The sequence below is a fragment of the Abramis brama genome (assembly GCF_963993115.1).
Source record: "Abramis brama genome assembly, chromosome: 10".
Taxonomy (NCBI): Eukaryota; Metazoa; Chordata; class Actinopteri; order Cypriniformes; family Leuciscidae; genus Abramis; species Abramis brama.
Window position 1 is genome coordinate 22,607,288 of NC_139972.1, and position 17,461 is coordinate 22,624,748.

Genomic DNA, 17,461 nt, shown 5'->3' on the forward strand with positions numbered 1-17,461 from the left:
TTAGGAAGAGGACAGATATTTAAGCTGTGGCTTTAAGGGTGGCGTCCATCAGCATTGGGAAATCCGATTCATCTTAACGATTCGATTCGCTCGGGTGATTCGTTTTACTAAGCCGTTTAAACGATTCAATGATTCATCTGAATCATTAGCCTACTCATAAGTCTTCTCAGAAGTAATTTTACACTTCTTTGTTTTGTTATTGTTGTAAAATACAGTTAAATACGGGTATAGCCAAATTTATGATTAATAATATTTTATGTATCACATGTTTATTGTGTTAACATGTCACCTACCCCACAGATTTTCCCACGGTGATCACATGGAAAACATGTTTTTTTTTTTGTTTTTTTTGTTTGTTTCTAGCTTTTTCAGTCTGTTTTTTAGTTTGCCCTGGCTGGTTTTGCTTTCCTTAAAAAAATATAGCGACCCTGAGATAATTTATTATATTGTTAATGGAAATTGTTGTTGTAATTATGGAGTTTTGGTGGAACTGTGTTTACCATAATAGTGTATTTATTTATTTTTTATAAATGTACTCACTCTTTGCGAATCGGTTCGACTGAATCTTTACAAGAACGATTCGCTCTCGAATCGGATCTCACTAGCGTCCATGAGGAGGGTAGGAGGAGTGAACATGGCATTGCAGAGTGCCGGGGATACCTTGAATAAACAATTCAGTCAAGCGACTGACTGCAGGACTCAAGAGCAGAAGAAAACCGCGCATGTGGGGAATAGACGCTGTCAGCCCCAGTCATCTTTCCGTTTTCATATATCTGAATTGTTCGTAGAGAGAAATATCATATGCGCGCCACCCAAAATGCAGCATAATTTTCAACTGGATTCTCTTCATCCGAACAGGTAAGGCTTGGTGTGAAAATAAAATTTCTGGTTTATTTATTCGTTTGTTCACCAATGCATTAACAGCAAATCCAGAATCCGCTGTGTATTTTAATGGCTTGTGCGTATATGTAGCAGAGCATATATAGGGTGGTGGAAGCTGACGTTTCCATTTTGAGTCTTCATTTATTTCATTGAATGTTTACATGCAGGCATGCACGTATAATGTGTGCGGTTGTTTTAACAAATGCATGTGATCCAACGATTACATGAAAGCGACAAGGACTATACGCACCCTATATCATAATATAAGTTACACATGTACATTTATAGATAGAGGGTGTACCGGCAAGCACGTGAAATGTGATATAAAAGAGTGTTGTTGTGCTAATAGTAGCCGAGCTCAGTTAAAGCACTAGATATATCGTTACTGTGGTTGTGATAAGAGGATGATTTTAGCTCCATGCTTACCTCTTAGTTTATGTTTAGTCTAACTGAGACTCTTCAAGTTCTTGTGTGAAATCTTTAGCGTGCTCCAAGATCTTTCATTGAGAAACAAGAAATTATCTCGCGTGGTGCATGCTATAAATCTTTATCCTGAAATTCAGTGTTTATGCTTCCTAAAAACAATATTGTTTGGAGTTCAGTGTTGCAGACAATAGTATGGGTCTTGTAAAAAGAACATCAGATATTATTAACATATATTTTTTTTTGATCATGTGTGTAGTTTTACAAATTTTGAGCATGTAGGGAAATTTTACAAAGTAAACGGCACTTTTGAGAAATAGCAATTATGTACACTAATTTGAGACTCCAGCAGTCTTTATTTTTATTCTATGTGGAGGTGGTCGCCCCCTTATGCACGCAGACATGTTGATATCACATGACCAACTGGCTCATGCAATTGATCAATTTGTGCAATTGCGTACTATTAAAATCTGTTTACATTATATTACACTTTTTAAAATGAAGGTGGTTTACAAGCATATGCATTAAAAGAAAAACACTATAATATGCCCTTTTTCAGAGAGAAATCGAAACAGTCTGTCAGTTGCGTTATTATGCATTATATGTATTCGTGTAGTTAATGAGACAGAAAAAAAGATAAACAGATTTGGTGCATAGTGGCAGCAGTTAGTAAACATACTACATGCCTCCAGGCCAGTAGGCGTCAGTATGATGTTACTGAGTGCACCTTTATTTATTATATATTCATGCCTCTGGCTTTTGTTGCATTTCTCAATCCAGTGTGGAGCTGTGGATAACAACAGGACCTGAAGTATATAATGTTCAGTGGGTTGACTCATAGGTTTTTTAGGATAAATATACCTTATGACATTAGACAGTACTGAATGAGCATGGTGTTGTGTCATTAGCACAGCTGCACTGAATAATGTACTGTAATGACACTGTCTCTTTTTTTAAGCACAGAATGTGCACAGAAACTCTGTATGTGGGCAGTTGTGTTGATTTTTATTTTTGTATTGAGCATGACTAAATAAAAACCACTGAGTTGGTTCTCTTCTTACATCAGACTTTACTCAGTTTGTTCTGGTTTAAAAAAGTCCCAAATGTTGGGAGGAACAGCTTGCTTAAGATCACAATTACATGTAACCCAAAAACCTGACTACCCACTCACATAATGTTAAAGCGTAATTTGTTTATAATGTGGTTCTGTTTCAAATTAAAGCTCTTAGTCTTTCTGAAAGAGCTGTGAAGTAAGCTTTTGCAAACAATCTTGTCACCGAAGTCTAGATTAAAAGAAGTGGATATCTAGGATAGTGATAACAGCCAGTTAATAGTAATATTTGTGGACTCAGTTTCAACTCATGTTTTCCATATTTGTAAATGAATTACTTCATGTAGCATTCATTCTTATTAAAAGGGATAGTACACCCACAGATTTAAAATTTCAACATTTATTTACCATCGTTTTGTTCCAAACTTTTATGACTTTCTTATTTTCTGTGGAACACAAAATAAGTTTTTTTCCCCATATGAGTCAGTGGCATGACATCCCATGTTGTTCTTGACCCCATTTATTTCATTGTATGGAAAACAAATACATTATAATAAATGTTTAGGGCTGGGTCGATCTTTTAGTCTATGCTGTTTTCAGTTGATGAATTAATGGAATTGTAGTGCCTCCCATCCAAAAAATCACTATAAGCTTTGTTACTTTTGATATGAAAATAAGTTTTTCAAATTCTGTCAATTTTATTACAAAATTTGAATGTGGTGTGACTGATCGCTGTAACGCCTCAGAACAAACAGAGCAGCAGCGCGAAACGCACATGAACTAATCATCTCTTTTGCTTTACTACTAGTTACAGCACGGAATAAACATGAATGAACATTAGAAGGTATGTTAAAAAATACTTACCGAAATCCTTATGTGTCATGTAATCGCTCAATCAGTGTTTGAACTGCGGAAAGACGTAAATAAAATAGCTTGTAAACAGTCACGTAATGTTACATTTACCTCAGAAAAGCCATTCATTGACCATAAACTCGTTAGTCAGCTAGAAAAATTATCTATAGAGAGGAACATTTAGCTAAATATATGCATCATATTACATATTCATTATACTTTTTACTGTTCTTCAATATTTAAATAAATACGTCAAGTTTTTAAGAAAGCCATCATTTAAATGTTTATATTTCCAAAAATCAATTGGAGTAGAAACATAATTAGGTAATTATTAAGTTAGTATTTTAACTTTATTATTATAAAAACTTCCTTGTGTGTAATTTAAGTGTTTGTATACAAATCACTTAATTTTAACCTTCAATATTATAGTAATGTAGTACCAAAGTTTACATCATTAGTTGAGATTTTTATTCTTTGAGAAAATTTGCTATGTACTATACCTGATATATCCAAAATAATCGATATCCTATCTAATCGAATCACAAGCTTGTGAATCGAAATCTAATCGAATTGTGAAATTTGTGTCAATACCCAGCCCTCCCTCTTTTGTGTTCACAGAAGAAAAAGTCATATAGGTTTGGAACGATTGGAGATTTAAGATAGCCTGGCAAGCCAGACCTACATCAAGATGTTAGGTCTGGCAACTCACCATAGACACGGCTCAATCTGAGGGGCGGGATAAACGGCTGTCTTTCAAATTCCCTCTGCACGCAATAGAACAGCGCTTAACCCAACCAGAGCGTTTTCCAAACAGCGGAGCTAGTTGATAGATTCAACTTTTGCCATATCTGGCCGGCAAAACTACGAACACATCTTCCTTTTTTTAAGAATGACTTAAGTGCCGTTCTTTGCTCTTTTCTCAAAGAAAAACTTAACTCCAAGTCCTCCAGAGTCGAGGCCAAAGCCGATTCGAAAGATGTTCTCCAGCAGCAGCCGTCATTCTTTGTTTTCAAGTGCAGGGAACCGTCGCAACTCTGTCGTCATATGTTAAGCCCGCCCCGCCTACTCTATACACGACGTGATTGGCCTGACCTAATTTAGGTTTTTGCAGCTCGAAAGTCAATGGAGAGTTGCTAGACTACCCTGGCTGCAAAATACATTTTGCTGCCGCTAGGGTGCGTCTAGATTTCTAGGCTAGATTTAAGAGTGAGTAAACAATGATAAAATTTTAATTTATGTGAACTATTTCTTCAACATTCCTGTTAGTGAAACCATAATTAGACAGTTATAGTGGACATACACTAGTCAAAATATATGGATATCTAAAAGTTAATGTTTTTGATTATGCATAGAAGTGCCTGTGGTTTTCTTCTGTATTTGGTTGGACTCCTAAATGATGCTCACAGTCCTACAGAGATGTTTGCCAACTCTTGCTTTGCTTTTTTGTTGTTCTGAATAATATTATGATGTCAGTTCATCATATTACAAATTGAATTTCAAAGCTCATGGTAACTGGGCTTTGACAGAGTATGCAGTTGGCATAGAGAGACAGAAATACTCCTGTCGTTTTGCACAGGGCGGAACAGTAAATGCCATCTGATCATGTGGAAAGAAAGCCAGGACGAGGAAATGGAGGGATGAAGTGAAATGGTTTGTGTGTGTGTGTGTGTGTGTGTATGCGTATGGATGGCTGGAAGGGGTTCATTGTTCATGAGATAATGGCAGGATCATCTACCAGACAGGAGGTCACCACGCCCCTCAATCATAACCCATAATTGATTGACCATAATGGAGATTGAAGTACATTATTCATAGTTTGCGAGAAAAAAATTACAGCCGGCCCACTGTGAGATCAGGGTCAGATAAATCAGGAAGAGAGGTATGCATGCAAGCAACGGCTTGTTGAAGAGACAACCGGCTGAACGTGATCTTGTAAACATCAGGGATCAATGCGATCTCAGCAGCGCACCAGCTTTTAAGAAAATACATTTACAGTGCCTCTTAAATTGGCTTGTGTTGTGGTCCATGAGGAGGGCGGTGGTAAAAAAAAGACAAATGCAAGCAAAGAGTCCCGTATTAAACTAATGGCGTAAGCAAAAGTGGAGGGCAAAAGGAAAGAAGCATCTTAAATCATGTCTCCGTGTGCCAGCTCATCTATCAGCAGTACACCACAGAAATGATTTTTCCATCTGTAGAATAGAAATGTCAGCCCGAGGCAAGCGATGTGTATCAGTGATGTTTTTATAGAGTAGGCCAATATTAGGTATGCGATTTATGGCACATGTGCAACTATCCTTAACTTCACATGCATAGACTCTCAGAAATCAGAAGCCAAACTTAACGGGTTGGTAGCCAACGCTGTTTGTGAAGGTTTTTAGATTATTATTTTTTATCTGTTTATGTAATATCTCGGTCCATAATCTACTTTTTTATTTACAGAATCCTATGAAATTTTATAACCAAGCCCACATGGAATATGTGCCGACAGAAAGTTCCACAGATTTCTGTAGAATTGGAATGCCAGTCATTCATAAAATTCTACACATGCCTTATGTATACAATTTTTGGGTCTCATTTTCTGACATTTATGGGTAGTTGATAAATTTATGAATAAAAGAATGTGTATATTTATTTTAGGTGCTGTGAATGGTCACCATTTCTTCTAAAGGTGCACTACAGAATTTTGGCCTCATTATCATCATCTGTGGTTGAAACAATTTTTTATTTAATATATATATTTTTAAATAAAGTCTTCAATCTGACCTGACCACTCACAATTTTTTTTATATAGTTATTTAATGAGTGGCAAAATGCTGTTTTTAAAGTTTGCATGTAAAGAAAATCTTTTTACTAAATGCACGTTCGCATTCATTTTTCAGTGCAATGCCCACATCTCAAAATCAAATCAACAACCCATGCATAGAACCAGGTCACCTCCCAACATTTTTTCTTTTTCGATAATCCATTTCACTCAGATATACGTCACAATACAAATGAAAAATGTCATCACTTCTGTTTCATCGTGACTTTTAGAATTCTAGAGGTAGTTTAGCATTTCACACCGTACGACTTGTCAACGTCCCGGAAGTATTTCATGTCAGCTACCGATAAAGGCTCGATATAACCATATTTAAATCCATATCACAGCATGTGAAAATTGTCTGCAGATTCTTTCTGGGGCTGCTTATAACTTACTACAGTAAATGTCATAGTGACCTTTGAAACTTTCAAACCAGGTTTTAGTTTCTTTGGATATTGGCTGATTCTGCAAATATTTCCCAGAAATATTCACCAAAACCACTACATTTTAGCTCTGTACTGTAGCCATTACGTTCTAGCTCAGTTTTGAACAAGGACGGCGGGGTGAGCCGATCATTTCTAACTGCGTCTATGTCTCTAGACAGCTTTAATGGCTGTAGGGATAAAGGTTTTCGTAGGTCACCATGTGGCAGGATCAGCATAATTGAAGGCTTGAGAGGACGCAGTAGGGGCAATAGTTAAATTGGACTTAAGACTGTTATTCAATGGTGTCTTAATTTAACCACTCTGGGTTATATGAAGCAAATCCCACTGAGAAAAGTGGCTCACTCGAATGCCAATCATTCCTCACCGATCCTGAGACTTTTGAAGGTTACAGGGCTGTCTGTGGCTGGGCTGACGGATTGATGTATGTCCCCCGTCGAGCAGAGAATTCAGAGTCCAAGGCCGCCGCAGTGCTGTCCTATTAGGGGGGATTGTCCTTCACAACTTCTTAGCCGCCTGTCCTTTCTGGAGCCTACAGAGCTCAGGCAAGGGCATTGTGTCTGCTACAATAAGCCGAGCCATGGAGTGCTTCACCCACACATAATTATATGGCTTTAATGCAAGCATCTTTCACTGTTCATCCACTCACACCAGCAAGTGTAAAAAGAGTGGCGTTGTCAGAGGGAGTCAGTGGATGTATCCCTACTTCATTACGACTTGCTCTTCGGAATTAAATTGGTTCAGCAATTAACTAAAAGGGGATTTTTAGAATTTATGAATGACTGAGAAGATTGATATATTGCAAGAGAGGAGAGCAGCATGTGCAATGGATGTGAGGCAGAGGTAATGGATTTATTGTCACATTGAGAGGCACATGAAACGTGGTTGGGTGCGAGAATCACCGAATCCACGTTTTAGGACCATAACAGACTTGTGGCATTGTCTATGTGTTCGAGACTGGTTTCTGCCAGGTACTGTGAAAGTAAATTCTTTTCAAGGAGCTCTGTGGTGGCATTACGACATGAGTGATTTCACCAGCTGCTTTTTTGTGCTACCCAGTTCGATAAGATATGGGGTCATGCTTGCTAGATGTTGTCAGGAAAATCTAATCCAATGGTTGCCTGCCGAGACAAAGACGGCTCTATGCCGAGCAGATCAAGAAAATAATGCACAGCTTGAACTTAGACCTTTGAGGTGTTTCTTAAGAGTTAATTAAACAGAATTCATTACCAGGTAATCTATAACATATGGTAAGAAAAGATTATTGTGCCACCGCTTTGAATACAAACGCTTGGTATTTCCGTCTGCTCTTGTATTGAGTGTTTTTAGAGTTTTTAGAGTTTGGATTACAGCAGGGTGGTTTGATATATTTTTTGCTACCGTGGAAATATGTCAACTGGTAGATATTTTTCTGTAGTGATTATACTGCAATATTTTTTTTTATCAGGCTGTATATATGTGCTTATGTACTTTATTTTATGGTCTTGGCGGAATAGATCTGCTACGCTGCTGCTGCTGTTTTTGATTATTGGTGAGACTTGCTACTGCCAATACATTCAAAGACATGCTGCTGCTGCACATACAACATACATGAACCCCCCCGTAGAAGCTCTATACAGGTGGAGCTGGGTAAGGTGGAGAGTTTCTGAGGCGTGCTGCAAACAGTGGCAAGTATTTGAATGCTGAGCAGCAAGCTCATTGGCTGCTGATGCCACAGCAACCAATCAGCTGCGCTATGTAAATAACGATGTGATCACTTAACAGTTGAGTTAAGGACCTATCAGCCTGCGCCATCTAGAGATTCACGACAGAACTTATATATTTTATATAGTTACACACACACACAAAGACGCCAATAAATAAAGTAAAACGAGATAAAATTAAAATAAAAAAAATACACAATTCAGGCTATTTAAGGCAGTATTGGGAATGACTCGATAACAAATGCTAGACTAAGACACTTTTCTTTGCTCCTCAATGTAGCCTTTTTATATATGTTTCTTGAGTAAAAATAGTAATTATTTATGAAAAAATAATAATATGGAAATACAAGGTTTACGCCCAATAGCGACGATATATATTTTTTTATGCCGATATATTATCTGATATATACTGTTACTTTGATAACTTCGAGCCTTCGGCACAGAGTATGGAGACCTCTAATGGATTTTTTTATTTTTATTCTGCTTTATTTCTTAATAGTTACTCTATCAAACGGGTCTCTACAGCTAGTAAATGAACCTCTTAATGCCAAAGGCACTGAGAATAAGAGGGAACACCATGTTCAGCCAATCAGCCAAACAATATGTTCTTTAAAGACATTTAATATTTTCTTGTATGCTCCCCTCAGTTTTTTCTAAAGGTGGCTGAAACCAAAATATAGATTGTTGCTGTAAGATGTTACAGACAAGCTCTGGGGTTGTATTGGCATCACAGAAATGTTTTCAAGGTTTCTGAAAATGTTTGAACAGTCAGAGAGTTCATGGTCAAGGGCTATTTAGCGTGAGTGTCTGGAAAGTCCTCTGGCCATGATTTGGCAGAGAGCGAGTAATGGGCAGCAGATCCACCCCACCAAAGCATAAACTGGACTAATCTGTTACCGAGCAACAGCAGGCACCCCTTCACAACACATTTTGGGTGTGTAGTTCATGCTGTTACCCGGGGGATGCGGTTTTGTTGAGTTCAGCTCATGGCACATTTTTTTTGGAGTAGTCTGGTTGCCCTCCGTGTTTAGACTGTGGAAGGAATCTGCGGCGTTGGAGAGACAGAAGCACCAGGGACAGCTGGGTAAACATTACAGTTCTGTGTTTTCAACATGCCGCTTTGATATGTTAATTATTGATGCTTTTGAGGTGAGGGATGTAGTCTTTTTGTTGTGGTCATGTGTGCTTTTTTTGTTTTGTTTAATGGATTTATTGCCACCTTTGCGCTTTGAACAAAAAGTGTCACCTCATTCATCACAAAGAGGCAGCTGTTTTTCCATTTGATAGTCATCAGTAAATCAGAACATTACCCTTCCCCCAAGTAGCGCATATTCGCATACTAAAGAGAGCAGGTTTCCAAGACCTTGAAGGGGCGGACATGTCTTGGTCAAACCGTTTAGGATGACGCTATCGTCACCTTTTTATGCATGGCCTTAGACCTGACCCAGAGGGCCAGATTGTTTCCCACCAGGCTGAGATAATTATCACCCAGACCGCTTTGGAACAGCACTTTACTGTTCGTTCTTGTATTTTTAGTGGGCATCTTCAATAGTGGGGGCCGAAATCTGATCCAGCTTGCTCTGTTGAGTGGATCAAGGCCGTTTGTTGCTAGTATGTCATTCGTGGTTCAAGGTTGACATCCACTTTAGGAGTCACACCAAGGTCAAGCACGGTTTAATAAGCTGTTTTGTCAGGTCAGGACACATGATCTTCCCTCGACCAGTGATTTGAGTTAATTGTGAACAATGATCTCTCTGGAGCTGAGGTGAAAACAAGGCTCCGGGAAGAAAGCTCTGTGTCAGATGACCTGAACACATGATTTGTTTATTTGTGGAAGGTAACAGCCTCAAGTAAGGTCAAGGTGTTATGCAATTTAAGGTGAACTGTGGTGAAAGTGATCATTATTTTCATTTGGGGTGGGTAATATACATACACATCCATTCGAAAGTTTGGGGTACAGATGATTTTTTGGAAGCATTTACTTTTTATTTTACAATTTGTATTAATCTTAGAATCCCTATGATGCGAAATAGCTTCTGAAAATTTAGTGTTGTCATCACCGGAATAAATTACATTTCAAAATATTCAAATAGAATAAGCACTTATTTTAAATTGTAGAATTATTTAACAATATTACTGTTTTTTTCTGCATTTTTGATAAAATAAATGCAGTCTTGCTGACTTTCAAAAACATAATAATGCATATTATAAATATATGTAAATAATTAATTATCATTATTATCAATTTATTTTATATTATTTCTTTAGATATTATATAGCCATATATAGTAATTTCTTTTTTGATAATCTACTGACCTCATCATTATTTTGTGCGTGAAATAAACATTATATTTTGTTTAATCATTCACATGGGCTAATTTGGACATTTTCACAAATTTTATTCATGTATATCATTGGATTTCTTAGAAGAATTTATACATATTTGGGTTGGGCTGACCAAATGTAAAAATTATGAATCAACAATCAAAAAGCTCATACTGGTTGTTAAATAAGCTGAATATTGGGCAGACAAGTCCTCCCTGCATGATGAGAGGCTGGCTATTTTAATGCCCTTGCCCCAAGACAAATCACATGATCTAAATGTGTTTTATGATGTATCCCACTACAGAATTTTTGCCCTAAAATGTTATTACAGAAAGAGGATTTTCTAAAACCCACCATTAAAAATGTTTTAAAAAGGATGGATCTGGTCCTTTCTTCCCCACTGAAAAATAAACAATAAGTAAAATTTACTTAATTTTTATTTGGCAAGTTTTTGCACACATATTTTGTAAGTAAATTTAACACGCATATTTTTAAAGTAAATTTTACATATGGAATTAAGTAAACTCTACTTAACTAAGTTAAGTGAAAGTAACAAAGAAAATAAGTCATTTTAACTTGGCTAGTAAAAGGTTGAGTAATATCTATTTAGTTGAAGTTTCCTTTGCAATACATTTCACTCAAACAATATAACATTGAATTAAACTACACTTTTAAAGTTTATGCTTTACTTAGAAACATCTAAGTAGTTAATACAATAGATATTGTGTGAGACACCATTTCTACATATCAGAAGTAATGCAGCACCAGAACACAGAGACCTACTTGGTAGACAATACACAATGACGGTAACATTTGATGTATAGTTTTTGTTTGAATGTGTCATTTTGAGTAGAAAATGAACTCCAAATGAAGTTAGTAATCCTAACAACAAAAGCAGTAATACAACAGTGTAAATACAGCTGGAAAACAGTAAAAAAAAAAAAACCTCATTATTCAAGGCCCAGTGCATGATGGGAACACCAGTATCAGAAAAGTTGAGTAATTTTACTTAATTTTATAATGTTGATATTTGCGCTTTCATTTCTACACGCTTCAATTGAGTACTAATATAGAATTTACTTAGTTTTTTAAATTATTGCCTGAACTAACTTTTTCATGTAAATTACATTGTTTTTTCCTGTAGTATTTACTTCACCACAAAATCATTTTTATCAGTGCAAGGGCAGACTGATGTGATTGTTCTTACCACCGCCCTCATGGTAATTTTCTTTGCTGTACTGTGTTCATTTGTGGCATCAGCAGAAAGGAACTAGAACACAGAATCAGAACTGCTTCGCTAGGGTAGAATTATTTGGGCCAAAGTGAATAAAATGGAGGCCACTTGTTGGATTGTTAAATCTTGCTGATAGCAGAACCTTATTGTTTTAATCTGTACGTAGTAGTTTTTTTTTGTACATGTAAACATCTACATTTTGTAACACAAATGACTAGGTTCTAGTCCAGTGCTCTCACTATTACAGTATGTGTTACATAAGATAGTATAACTCGTATTAGGAGTCCACTTACAGGCAAATCGATCTGTTTTCAAAGTGAATCTAAGGGGATTTGTGATAATCTAAAACGACAGTTACGACCCTTTTGATGCACGTTGACATGACCCTGTTCTACACAGACCTCAACTCCGGTCAACTGCAGTGACACAATTTCACATATGCTTCAGTTAACCTCCATTTTATGCACAGCAGGCTGACAATTTCAGCTTTTATGTGTCATTTTGTTGTTTATGTAACTGTGGTTTGTCTGACATTCATAGCTAGACGTCTCTGATTTAGCTGGCCTGTTTTTTGAAAAGATATGATCTTTTTTGTGGTTTGACCTCGCTGATTAGGAGGAGATTAGAGCTGACCTGAAAACATTTGAATGGCGTAAATAAGGGCAATGATATAATTGGCGCTCGGCTCTGCTCATCCACCATTCGCCCGTTCGGTTCGTGTGGGTGCAAGGCCAGCAAGGAGAGCTGAAGGTGATAAAACATCCAAGTTGCCTGTAAATGAGATGAAGACTGGAGCAGCACCGGGTTCAGCCATTAAAGATGTTTTATAGCAGCCCTGCGTACTCTTCCCCTCCTGAGGTGCACACACGTAAACCTATCTATCAAAGGGAATTGACCTGCCTTTGAGTGATCACTTCACAAGACCTGCTGTTGTCATGAAAACATTCGCATGTCATCCATGTAGATGCCAACACCACTCATTTAGGGTAAAAAAAAGATATCTGACGTGTTATTTGAAAAATATAGTTCCTTAAAATGTGATGGCGATCACTCAAATTTTGAATTTTTTAACAAATGTGAAGCTTGAAAGTAACAACACTGAAAACGATACTATTTAAGCCCAATTTATACTTCTGCGTCGAACTCATGCCGTAGCTGCGTCGTAGGCTGTGTGTAGCGCGCGTACCCTGACGTGCACCTCTCCAAAAATGTAACAACGCGTCAACTCTACGCGGACGCAAGCGCTGTGATTGGTCTGCTAGGACCGCTCCCTCGGGTTTCACATGCTCCCTCTGCAAGTGTAATTGCACGTCAACGCGGACAACGACGCAGAAGTATAAATGAAAACCAATGCGTTGCCTACAGCATAGAGGCTCTGGCGTAGGTCCGACGCAGAAGTATAAATCAGCCTTAAGTCCCCGATATACTTGCGAAATCGAAGAACTAACTGGTGTGGCTTCATTTTGAACAAAATCAGGCCAAAATTAAGTTTGTTTTGGGAGTTTGAAACAGCTTGCAAAAGTCAGAACACTTTCCTCTGGCTGGTACACACCTTTGAACTATCATTGGTCTGTAGTGATTGCTTAATGGGAAGGTGTGGTTTGTGGCTCCGCCTTCGAAGCAGAAATTTCTCTGGTTAATTTCTTCTGTTCAGTCCGTTGAGGTCAGACGTCCGCGAGTAAAAACGTGAACGCACTGGAGAGCTGCTTTATAGTAGAAACTAAAGTTGTAATTTTAGTTGAAACCTACACTTACACACTCTTTTTTTGTTTTGTTTAATACTGTAATGCTGCTTCTATTGTAAAAAGTACATAAACATGATGTGACTATTGGAGTTCCGAATTAAAGCACTCATGCAAACATATCCACATCCCTATGATCGGATGCTTTCTTAACGGCTGTTTTGTCACCGCTTTCATTTTTGCTGTGTGGTTATTTATTTATTGAAATGAAAGTGCACAGCTCATTGTTACATATTCATCTAAACGCCGCTTGCGGCAGTGTAGGCGCCATTGGGATGTTTGCTAATTGTATACCGTTGCTCAGGTCTTTCAAACTTATTTTTACCCCTAAGAAATGAACGAAAAATAACTTTGCTCTGAGTATATCGGGCCTTTACAGTGTATAAAACCAAAATTAAGTTAATTTGTTAAAAAATTCTATTGTGGGCTAGCTTCCAACAAACTATTAGCACGCAGAGCTGTCTTATTTCTCGTTTGAGTGACATTTATTTCTCTAACACCATCTTCCACACTGTTCCCAACTGGTTTGCCTGTATTCGGCAGATGCCCTTGTATGACCTCGGTAACAGCGGATAGTGAAGCTGCCCTCTGAGCTTGTGGAACAAAGCAGAAAATAAAGTTGCTGCCTGCAAAGTGCTGCAGTGGGTGGCTTTAACATTCCCATCCACTTTCAGCTCCCGCTAACCTTGCTGAGCTCTGACATCATCCTGGAACAATGTCAGATCCATGTAGATGAATATAATTAAACAAGTGCTTATCATCCAGCCGGGGAAAGTTTAGTGGCAGGTCAACCATGTTTGCCTCTCTTTCGGCTGAAGGTCGGGCGAGGGTTAGACAGGCAGTTTGCAGGCTGGAAGGTATGTGAAAGACACAAAACACACACTGTAGGCCAACACAAGAACCTTTTCCAGAGCACAAAAAAAAATCTATTTTTACACTAGCTTGTTATTTACATTGAACTCTGTCGGGCCAGACTATATTGGAAAAATGGAGTACCAATGAAAAATTTATCACAGTTTCCTCAAATTCCACAGTTATTATAACCGTAAAACCAAAATAAATTAATTGTTGATCTCTCTTTTTTTTTTTTTGGTGGCTAATAGTTAACATAGTAACTGTATTTTTAGTGAAAACTATATATACTGTGTATATAGCACATATTTGCTAAAAAAAGTCAAGATAATTTAATAACAGATATCATATCACTGAACATAAACCAATCACTGTCAACAGTTCAGTAATATTTTGCAAGTGATTTTGTCATTCTGTCTGTGGTAGACTTGAGCTCTTTACACTAGACACGTTTGTTGTATTTGGTCTGCGATGTTTTAAAATTGATGGTCTATGTAAAGTACTGTCTTTTGTTGTTTGTCAGCATCTCATGACGTATAGTTGCATTTAAGACATTGTGTTGAAGTTGAAAGTAGTTAAACTTAAAGTAGTTTAGTTAAAAAAGCATCTTATGGCTTCTGTTACATTCTACTGCAATCCATCCAGCTATCTGTGCAAGAACGTGTTCTGTGAACAGAAAATGTACAGATTTTCATTACTTTAAAAAATGAGATGTACTAAATTAATGTCAAATTCACAGCCTTACTATTTACACATTAACATGCAGGTGACTGGTGACTGAGAATTGTGACAACTAGGATTTGCGACCTAACAAGTGAGTAAACGTGGCTCCAAAATGAGGCAGCCTGTCACGACCAAAGCCGTGGTGTTAGGTCTCAGCTTTGAATTCTAGCGAGTTCCAGCGAAACCATTTGCTTAAGATAGCATGAGGCACAATATGTTACTTAATAAGGCAAGGGATTTTTAGAGTCCTCCGCCATTAGCCGCTGAAATAATCTCCTCCCTGAATGGGAAAAGGCAGCAGTGAAGGGAGTAAAAAACGAGTGTGCTGCATAGCCTTTGGATAGGAGCAGTATTTAATTAAGATCAGCCTGTCTCACATACATGCTGGCTGATAAGGGCTCCAAAGCACATCTGGCAATATGAGAGCTTGATCTCTCTTCGCTGGGGTTAATGAAGGTGGTCTCTGCTGAGTTATGTGATAAAACTCAGCTGAACTTTTCTTTTGTCCAGTAAAAAAGTGGAAGACTTTGTGACCTATTTTCTCCAGCACAAAGCAAGAGTCTCTGTGAAATAAGTTTAAAGGGCTTGGAATGGAGTTCGGAGTCTTGTGGAAATAGAATTACTTTGATCTGAAAGGTTATTACAAATAGAAATATAATATTGATTCAGTACTCTCTGTATGAAACATTTGTACATAAATAACTACTGCTGGAAGATATATTTAATATTCTTTATATATTTGCAAGCAATGCAAATTATGATTTTGCAATGATTTTAAAATGCTTGGGTCAGTGACATGACCTGCATATTTTTGTGCCGAAGTGCTTTATATCCTTTTAAAATAATTGGATAAATCTGTGACATGTATGACTTTATTCTATAATATTTAGTTTGAATTTATCTTCAGTACATTTAGTTATATTTATTATTAAAAATTTTGGTTTCTTAAAGGGTAACTCTCGGCAAAATGCAACCTAGGTTTTTTTTTGTTAATCTACCCGAGGCAAACTTTCGTTTAAAAGCATAATTAGAATGGAAACGCCACTTTTTCGTTTTCGGTCAAATTGCCTTTTGAATGCGAGTGCTTGGGGCACTTCTATGATAGCATCAAAAATAGCTATTTTTAAAACACTAAGAAGGCTCGACACAACATGAAACTTTGCTCGAAGTATCACCAGAGGCTCTACACATGAACTTGAGCATTGAGAACATTGTTTGTGTACACAGAGTTTACTAAAAAGAAAGATTTTGAACAACTCACTGTAGCTGTGTCTGCAGGCATTTTGACAGTCAAAAATAGTCCATCTTTATTTGTTATTGACCCATGACCTTAAGGTTTCCTAAAGAGCAAGTATGAGAATGTGTTTCAGAGTTAAACTTCAGCAACATAAAAAAGCTTACTTTTTTTTAAAATTAAAATTAATTAAAAGTTATTTTCTTTATTCAGAGAAAATGCATAAAATAATGTATATGCAATATAACTTAAATCTTAAATTTTTTATTTTGTCAATTGCCTTACAAATTACTTTTTATTTTATTGTTTTGTTTATTTATTTTTCTATTCAATTTTTTTACTGTTTATTTAAGATATATGTCACCCAGCTCTCTGGATCACCTCTTATGGCCCGTGATGTTGACCTTTTGTCTTAAAGGGGAAGACAGACTAACTAATCAGCCTTTCCATTTTGCCCATGAACGTAACCTCTGATCTCAGGGTCACCTCATCTCGGTCCTTATCAGGACCCCTGGCAGTTGTTCAGCAAGAAATGGATACTCAAGATATCACTGTCCCTACAGAGTATTACTGGCAAGAACAAGCATTCTCGCCCATGTGTTCAACAGTAACGAGCTACATTTCTTACTTCTTGTCACGGTATATACCTGCACTTGAGTGTTGTGAAAGGCAAATGTGTCCTAGCATTCCACTGACTTGTGTAAACTTAGCTCTGCAGTGCAACCTGCATGTGTTGTATTTCCAGATAAGATATCTGGCAACATGTTTTCAGCCATACCAGGCCGGGATGATGAACAACGTTGAATTCCGTCCCCTCCTGATCACCCTCCTGAGGTTAAACTAAAAACCGCTCTATGCAGGCTAAAGCACACCCAAGTGCAGGACAAGAACAGCTGGGTACCAGTGGGGCCACGATTGGCAGGGTGTAGGGTTTCATCTGCCGAGGGGGTCAATTCTACTTCCTCGGAAGAGGGCCCGGGCCTCTGAGAATCTGTCATCGTTCACGTTGTAAACGCTCTGCATGTATCTGTTTTTGAATTGCCAGAAAAAGCCACCCTATCTAGGGTGGACATCCAACGAAGTGTTAATGCAATAGCATTCGGAGTAGTTCAATCATGCATTGAGGTGGCAAGTTGTATTTATGTAAAATGGTGTTTGATTAGTGACATTTTTTTTTAATTTAATGTCTTGGCTGAA

The 17,461-nt window shown here is 37.5% G+C and overlaps 1 protein-coding gene across 2 annotated transcripts in view; it reads left to right on the top strand.

Moving 5' to 3' along the window:
• Window positions 1-257: 257 nt before the first annotated feature.
• The window catches only part of nrip1a (nuclear receptor interacting protein 1a), a 35,829-nt gene continuing 18,625 nt past the window's right edge, over window positions 258-17,461 (top strand). The window contains exon 1 of one of the 2 annotated variants that reach the window (XM_084126581.1): window positions 258-858. The gene's annotated coding sequence lies outside the window, so the exon portion shown is untranslated. Of the gene's footprint in view, window positions 859-7,171; window positions 7,295-17,461 lie in introns of those variants that run through there. The other variant, XM_084126583.1, reaches the window with a different exon arrangement.